Source organism: Delphinus delphis, chromosome X (assembly GCF_949987515.2).
Source record: "Delphinus delphis chromosome X, mDelDel1.2, whole genome shotgun sequence".
Lineage (NCBI taxonomy): Eukaryota > Metazoa > Chordata > Mammalia > Artiodactyla > Delphinidae > Delphinus > Delphinus delphis.
In genome coordinates, this window is record NC_082704.1 from 117,227,031 (window position 1) to 117,234,852 (window position 7,822).

At 42.1% G+C, this 7,822-nt stretch overlaps 1 pseudogene; it reads left to right on the plus strand.

Moving 5' to 3' along the window:
- The first annotated feature begins 993 nt into the window (after positions 1 to 993).
- On the plus strand, positions 994 to 1,081 carry LOC132419136 (U6 spliceosomal RNA; annotated as a pseudogene).
- The last annotated feature ends 6,741 nt before the right edge of the window (positions 1,082 to 7,822 follow it).

Sequence of the window (7,822 nt, forward strand, 5' to 3'; positions counted from 1 at the left end):
ATATGTAATAAAAAGTAATCAGTCCTCGAGTGGCATTGATATATATACATTACCGAATGTAAAATAGATAGCTAGTGGGAAGCAGCCGCATAGCACAGGGAGATCAGCTCCGTGCTTTGTGACCACCTAAAGAGGTGGGATAGGGAGGGTGGGAGGGAGACGCAAGAGGGAGGGGATATGGGGATATATGTATACGTATAGCTGATTCACTTTGTTATACAGCAGAAACTAACACAACATTGTAAAGCAGTTATACTCCAATAAAGATGTTTAAAAAAGATGTAATCAGTGCTCAAATAAATGTCATTCTAGTGTCAATGAAAACAGTACCTCGGTCTAGACAATAACAAACGTTAGACAAGATGTAGAGAAATTGGAAGTGTCACACATCGCTGGTGAGATGGTAAAATGGTGCAGCTACCTTGGAAAATAGGTTGGGAATTTCTTTAAAGTTTAACATAATTTATCATAAGACCCAGCAATTCTACTCTTAGGTATCTACCCAAGAAGAATGAAAAGGTATGCTCACACAAAGACTTGTAGCCCAATAACAGCATTATTCATAACAGCCAAAAAATGAACACAACCGGAATGTTCATTAACTGGTGAATGGATGAACACACTGTGGTATTTTTTTCATACAATGGAATACTATTCAGCAATAAAAAGAAGTATTGATACATGCTACAGTGTGGATAAACCTTGAAAACATTACGCTATATGAAAGAAGCCAGACACAAAAGACCACATACTGTGCTCACTTCAGCAGCACACATACTATTAATAAAATGTGGGGCTTCCCTGGTGGCGCAGTGGTTGAGAGTCCGCCTGCCGATGCAGGGGACACGGGTTCGTGCCCCGGTCCGGGAAGATCCCACATGCCGCGGAGTGGCTGGGCCCGTGAGCCATGGCTGCTGAGCCTGCGCGTCCCGCAATGGGAGAGGCCACAACAGTGAGATGCCCGCGTACAGGAAAAAAAAGCAAAAAACAACAACAACAAAAATTTGAAACAATACAGAGAAGATTAGCATGGCCCCTGCGCAAGGATGACATGCAAATTCATGAAGCATTCCGTATTTTTTCGGGACAATGGCAATAATATTGTAATATATAAATGTATCAAAATAACACATTGTACATCTTAAATTTACACAATGTTACACGTCAAATGTATTTAATTTAAAAAAGACCACATACTGCATTATTCCATTTTATAAAATGTCCACAACAGGCAAATGATAGAGATAGAAAGTAGATTAGCTAGGGCCGGGGGTGTATGTGAGTGTTGGGTTGGGGAGTAACTCTAGTAAGTATTGAGTTTCTTCTGGGGGTGATGAAAATGTTCTAAAATTAGGGCATGGTGACGGTTGCACAATTCTGTAAATAAACTAAAAACCATTGAATTGTACACTTTAAATGGGTCAATTTTATGGTATATATATAATTTATATCTCATTAAAGCTGTCAAAAACATACATTGCATAGTTCTAGATGAAACCTTTCATGAATGGAAATTGAGGTTCACCTACCAGGCTAGAAATTTGGTTGGTAAGCTTTCACTGTTCTTCTTTTTATCAGACCTGAAAATGCAGGTCTGAAGAATAAGAAATTTGTCCATACCTCTATGATCCCTTCCATTCCAACATTCTCTGCATCCTCAAAATTAATGAGACTGAGAGAGAGAGAGAGATGATATCAAGTTTTACAGGTTATGATTCCATTGCTGCTATGACATATAATGGAATCACAGATCAATTTACTCATTCATATATGTGCATATCAATTAGAAGGCAATCCTTCATTTTAGTAGATTAGGTGGTAGCTACTCTCTGGATGATTCAGAAGCATTTCAAGTCTTCACACCTCAAATAGTTCCCCTTTCTGTTCTGTCCCCAACTCCCTTAGCTTATTTTGGCCTAGGCTTTGATTCTAATAGTTCTGTCAAATATACACTACACAAGGCTTCCCTGGTGGCGCAGCGGTGGAGAGTCTGCCTGCCGATGCAGGGGACACGGGTTCGTGCCGCGGTCCGGGAGTATCCCACATGCCGCGGAGCGGCTGGGTCCGTGAGCCATGGCCGCTGAGCCTGCGCGTCCGGAGCCTGTGCTCCGCAACGGGAGAGGCCACAGCAGTGAGAGGCCCGCGTACCGCAAAAAAAGAAAAAAAAGAAACACTACACAAAGTGTTTGATTAATGGATTTTGATCAAGATGGAGGGGAGATTCCAGTGGCTTGCCACAGAACCACATTGTTACCAACATCACTGAAGACACTGACTCCTCATTCAATTTGTTAGTTACTCAAGGATAGGAGGGGCAGAATATTACATAATAGAGTGAAGATTAAAAAGTATCTCAGTAAGCTGGAACAAAGTGCTGAAACAAACAAAATCAAATTAAATAAGAATAGATATATTGTAAAAGTTCAATAAATCCATTTCACATGAACAGAATGAAGCTTCATAATCACTCATTTAAAAGAAGTTGGTGGGATGTAAATTGGTGCAGCCACTGAGGAAAACAGTATGGAGGTTCCTCAAAAAACTGAAAATAGAACTACCACATGATTCAGCAATTCCACTGCTGAGTATATATCCAAAGAAAATGAAAACGTTAATTTGAAAAGATACATGGACCCCAATGTTCAAAGCAGCATTATTTACAATAGCCAAGATATGGAAGCAACCTAAGCATGCATCAACACATGAATGAATAAAGAAGATGTGGCGATATATATACACAATGGAATACTACTATGCCACAAAAATGAATGAAATTTTGCCGTATGCAGTGACACAGATGGACTTGGATGGTATTATACTAAGTGAAATAAGTCAGAAAGAGAAAGACAAATACTGTCTGATATCACTTATATGTGGAATCTAAAAAACAAAACAAACTAGTGACTATAACAAAAAAGAAACAGACTTAAAAATATAGAGAACAAACTAGCGGTTACCAGTGGGGGAAGGGCAAGATAGGGGTAGGGGATTAAGAAATACAGACTACTGGGAATTCTCTGGCAGTCCATCCAGTGGTTAGGGCTTGGCACTTTCCCTGCCGTGGGCCCAGGTTCAATCCCTGGTCAGGGAACTAAGATCCTGTAACCCATGCAGCGTGGCCAAAAGAAAAAAAAAGAGAGAGAGAGAGATACAAGCTACTATGTATATTAAAAAAATAAGTTACAAGGATATACTGTACAGCCTTCCCGCGTGTGGCCAAAAGAAAAAAAAAAAGAGAGAGAGAGAGAGATACAAACTGCTATGTATAAAATAAATAAGTTACAAGGATATATTATTGTATAGCACAGGGAGTAGAGCCAATATTTTATAATAACTATAAATAGAGTATAACCTTTAAAAATTGTGAATCACTATGTTGTACACCTGAAACTTACATAATTTTGTAAATCAACTATAACTCAGTAAAATAGATGTTGGTGGGTTTTATGTGCCAACAATTTCCATGTGAATGGGATATATGATTTATTTATAAGAAGAATATTACGGTCATGGGCAGCAGTAACAGAAGTGTAGAATCCAGTTGACCTTTGGAGTACTGCATACAATACTGAAGGTAACATTTTAAGAGGTATATTACAGAGTAGTCATTCAACAACCGTCAACAAATAACTGAGGCAGCAGCATCAGACACCATGCTTGGGACAGGGAATATAGGAAAACACAAGAAACCAAGGTCCTTGTCCTTGCGAAGCTTGTAAGCTATCAGGAAGGCAGGCCTTGATTCAGTCATTATGAGCACGGTGAGTATTACAGAGGGAGAGGGCAGGGCTCATGAGAGCAGGTAAGGGCAGGCCTAGCCTACATGTCCTTCCACAGGAACATAACCTGGAATGGTGAGGGGTCGGGAAACAGTAAGGCATAGTTGAGAGGTGTAGGGATAGATAATCTAGACAAGAGAGAATTGATAGGGTGTGAGTGAAGTGCAGTTACGTGGATGAAGAATCAACCAGAGGGAAGAATTAGGATCAATAGGGAAAGATTACAAGAAGAAGACTTTCTGTGTGGATAACTTCCTCAGACAACAGAGGAGGTGACAATACAGTACTGCAGTGAGCTTGCCAACACAAGAAGTATTCAAGCTGATGACCTTGTGTTGGACTAGATCAGGGGTCAGCATTTTCTGTAAAGGGCCACAGAGTAAACATTGTAGGCTTTTCGGTCTACACAGTCTCTGTGGCAACTACTTAACTCTGCCACGCATAAAGAGGGTCACAGATAACGTGTAAATAAATGAATGTGGCTGTCTTCCAATAAAACTGCATTTATGGATCCTGAAATTTGAATTTCATATAATCTTCACATGTCATGAAATATTCTTCTTTTGATTTTTTTCCAACATTTTTAGCTTGTGGGCTGAGGAAATACAGGCAGTGGGCCAGATTCAGCCCACGAGTTGTAGTTTGCCCATCCCTGGACAAGATGATGTTGGAGTTTGCTTCCAGTTCTGAGACTCTGAGGTTGAGTAAAACCTGACAGACATGGCATGTCTTTTTAAACTCATCATCTTTTTCCAATAATTATAACTATAGGTAACACTAATTAAGACCGAAGCACAGAGAATGTTTCACCGCAACAAACTGGCAAACTGGGATTTGAACCCAGACAGCCTGGCCCCAGAATCATTTTTCTGTATATTCTTTCAGCTGATCTATGCAACAGACCTAGAAGGCAAGCACTCTGGTCTTGCCTGTGCTCTAAGTGGGAAAATAATAAGCACAGAATTGTTAGGTGACCTACGCACACTCACAAGGGGATAAAGCGCCAGGAGCAGAGTTCAGTCTGACACTCGGCACGTCCAGCCCCACCCCGGCTATGGAGTTGGTTTAACAGACGAGCTGGCTTCAGCCACAGGTAAGGTCAAAATGGGCAGCTCACTGACTGGCACGTCTGAGAAATGGTGGTGGGCACAGCGTTGAGCCTCCGGAACTGGGGATACTGGGTGAACGTGGAAAGGCAGGAAGACTGAATACAAAGGGAATCTAGAAAAGCAAGGCAACTGTGCTGTCCCAAAATTGGGCCTAGGGGAGAGCCCTGCTTCAACTTCTCTTCTGTAAAATGAGGGATAATATAATATTCACCAGTCTCACCCAAGGGTGTTGAGTAAGTTAATTAATGCCAATACACGGCTTGAGGTGTTTAGATGGGAACAAAAAAGTCAACAACAGGGCAGTTGGTTTGCATTTATTGTTGCATGTATTAAATTGTCACTCTCCTGGTCTTTGGGAGGCTTTATGAGAAACCAGCAGTGTATTAATTATTCTCAGAACTATTCCTATCACCCTCAGAAAACCAAGTCTAAATGCCAGGAGGCGGTGGCGACTGCGAAGGTTTGGAGAGCCAAAGAAGTTCAATCTTTGAAGTCTCTTTACTACTTCCGTCAGCCTATAACACTATCACAGGAATGATGCGATCAATTTCAGCCTCCGGGTTGCCTTTTCTCTAAGACACTGGAGGATAAACTCCCTGCGTTTAGGAGTTCTGGTCACACAAAGGTAGTTTACTGACTTCTAGAAGGTACCATGTTGTAGAAAGGAGAGGACTGGCCAGATGAGGCAGGAGAGCTGGCTGGGCTGAGGCCCCAGCATAGAATTTAGGTAGGACACTGATTTCTGGTTCCCTAGTCCAGGAGGCCTTCTCTGATTTCCAGGCTGAGTTGGGTGTCTCTTCTCCGTACCTCAAGAGTACCAAGCACACCTCTATTATACTACATATGCCCTTTCAAAATTGTCGATTTGCTCATCTGGTAGACTTTTTTTGTCAAGGTTTTGTCTGCAACCACTGCAAAGCTGAGGAGATTGTGGGCTCCCAGTAAACATTCAAGAACAATGAACTGTCCTTCATTCGCTTACCAGGAAAATGGGAGAACAGGATAAGAGGGTTGTTAATGTCTCTTCTGGTCTTGAGATCTGGATGAAGATCACCGTTCGAACTCCCAAACAGACTCTCATACAGGTGGTTATTCTGTGGCTTGGGGGAAAATGGGGGAGAGAATCTCAAAGGAGAAAGACATTGATATAACTAAATCCTTCTCTTCCTATGGAATGGACATTCCGTTCTCAACTCAGCACCCAGAAGGATCCATTTTCAAAGAATGAAGCTCTCTTTTTTTTTCTTAAAGACCTTTTTGACGTGGACCATTTTCAAAGTCTTTACTGAATTTGTTACAATATTGCCTCTGTTTTATGGCCACAAGGCACGTGGGATCTTAGCTTCCTGACCAGGGATTGAACTCACACCCCCTGCATTGGAAGGCGAAGTCCCAACCACTGGACCGCCAGGGAAGCCCCAAAGGATGAAGCTCTTATCATTCCTCTGCTCATTACCCTCCAAATGATTCCCCATCTTGCCCAGAGTGAAAGCCACAATCCTAATGTCCATGGACAGGTGAATGGATAAAGACGATGTGGTACATATATACAATGGAATACTACTCAGCCGTAAAAAGAATGAAATAATGCCACTTGCAGCAACATGGATGGACCTGGAGATGATCATACTAAGTGATGTAGGTCAGCCAGAGAAAGACAAATACCATATGATATCACTTATATGTGGAATCTAAAAATAAAAGCAAAGATACAAATGAACTTATCTACAAAACAGAAACAGACTCACAGACTTCGAAAACAAACTTATGGTTACTAAAGTGGGGAGGAGGGTGAGGGAAAAATAGGGAGTTTGGGATTAACAGATACAAACTACTATATACAAAGTAGATAAACAACAAGGTCCGACTGTATAGCACAGGGAACTATATTCAGTATCCTGTGATAAACTATAATGGAAAATAACCAGCCAGCATTCTTCCTATGACCTATAGACAGTGCACTGGCTGGTGTCTTCCTCACTCAGCTCTCTGCCGTCTCTCCCTGGCTCACTCCATTCCAGCCTCCTTACTGCTCCTCCGATTAACCACGTACTGTTCATCCTCAGGGCCTGAACCCTTGTGGTTCCCTCCTCCTGGAACTTTTCCTCCTAGACATCCCAATGGCTTGCTCTCTCACCTTCTTCAAATTTGCCAAAATTCACCTTCACAGGCGGACTTACTCTGACCACCTTACTGGCAATCCGTAGTCTCCCAGCACTCCCCATCCCCTTTGCTGACTTATTTTTCTCCATAATGCTTGTTACCTTTCTTATACTATAAAAGTTACTTTTACTTTATAGGCTCTTTGAGTCGGTGCTTTTGTCCGTCCTGAACAGTGCTGTGGCCCAGGACCTAGAAGGCTGCCAGGTGTGTAGTATGGGACTCAATGAATGTTTGCTGGATGAATGGACACAACTAAGGCAGCACAACGGGATGGGAGTGCGGCTCATGAGCCTCAAGCCCCGCTGCGTTTCCTGTTTGGCCTTTGGGCTGTTGCTCTAACCTCATGTTTACGGCCTCCTCCAGAGCTCATATTTGCTCTGCTCTTCTGCTCTTTTTCCCTTTTCAACCTGTGTCCATGGGCTACTCCCTTTCAGGTCAGCGGGAGCTCCATCCCAAGGCAAATTAAGCAGGAGGTAAAGCGATGGAAAGGGAAAATGCCTGCATGTGCTACTGGAAGGCAAAAAGCTATTATCAACAGGGAAGGCATGGGGTTGGCCACTGACCTTATTTCCTGATGTGGAAAAAGGAGGCAAACGTCAATTTTTCAATCCCAGACTCTCATAAAAGCTATTTCTGAGCTAATGATGGTTAGAAAAGAAACTTCACAAATAAAACTTGAAGACACAAATCTAGCACTCTTTTCTAGGCACAGCTGGTATTCCTGGAGGCTGTCCAAACCTTGAAGTCCTATGTCCAATGATATAATTCATT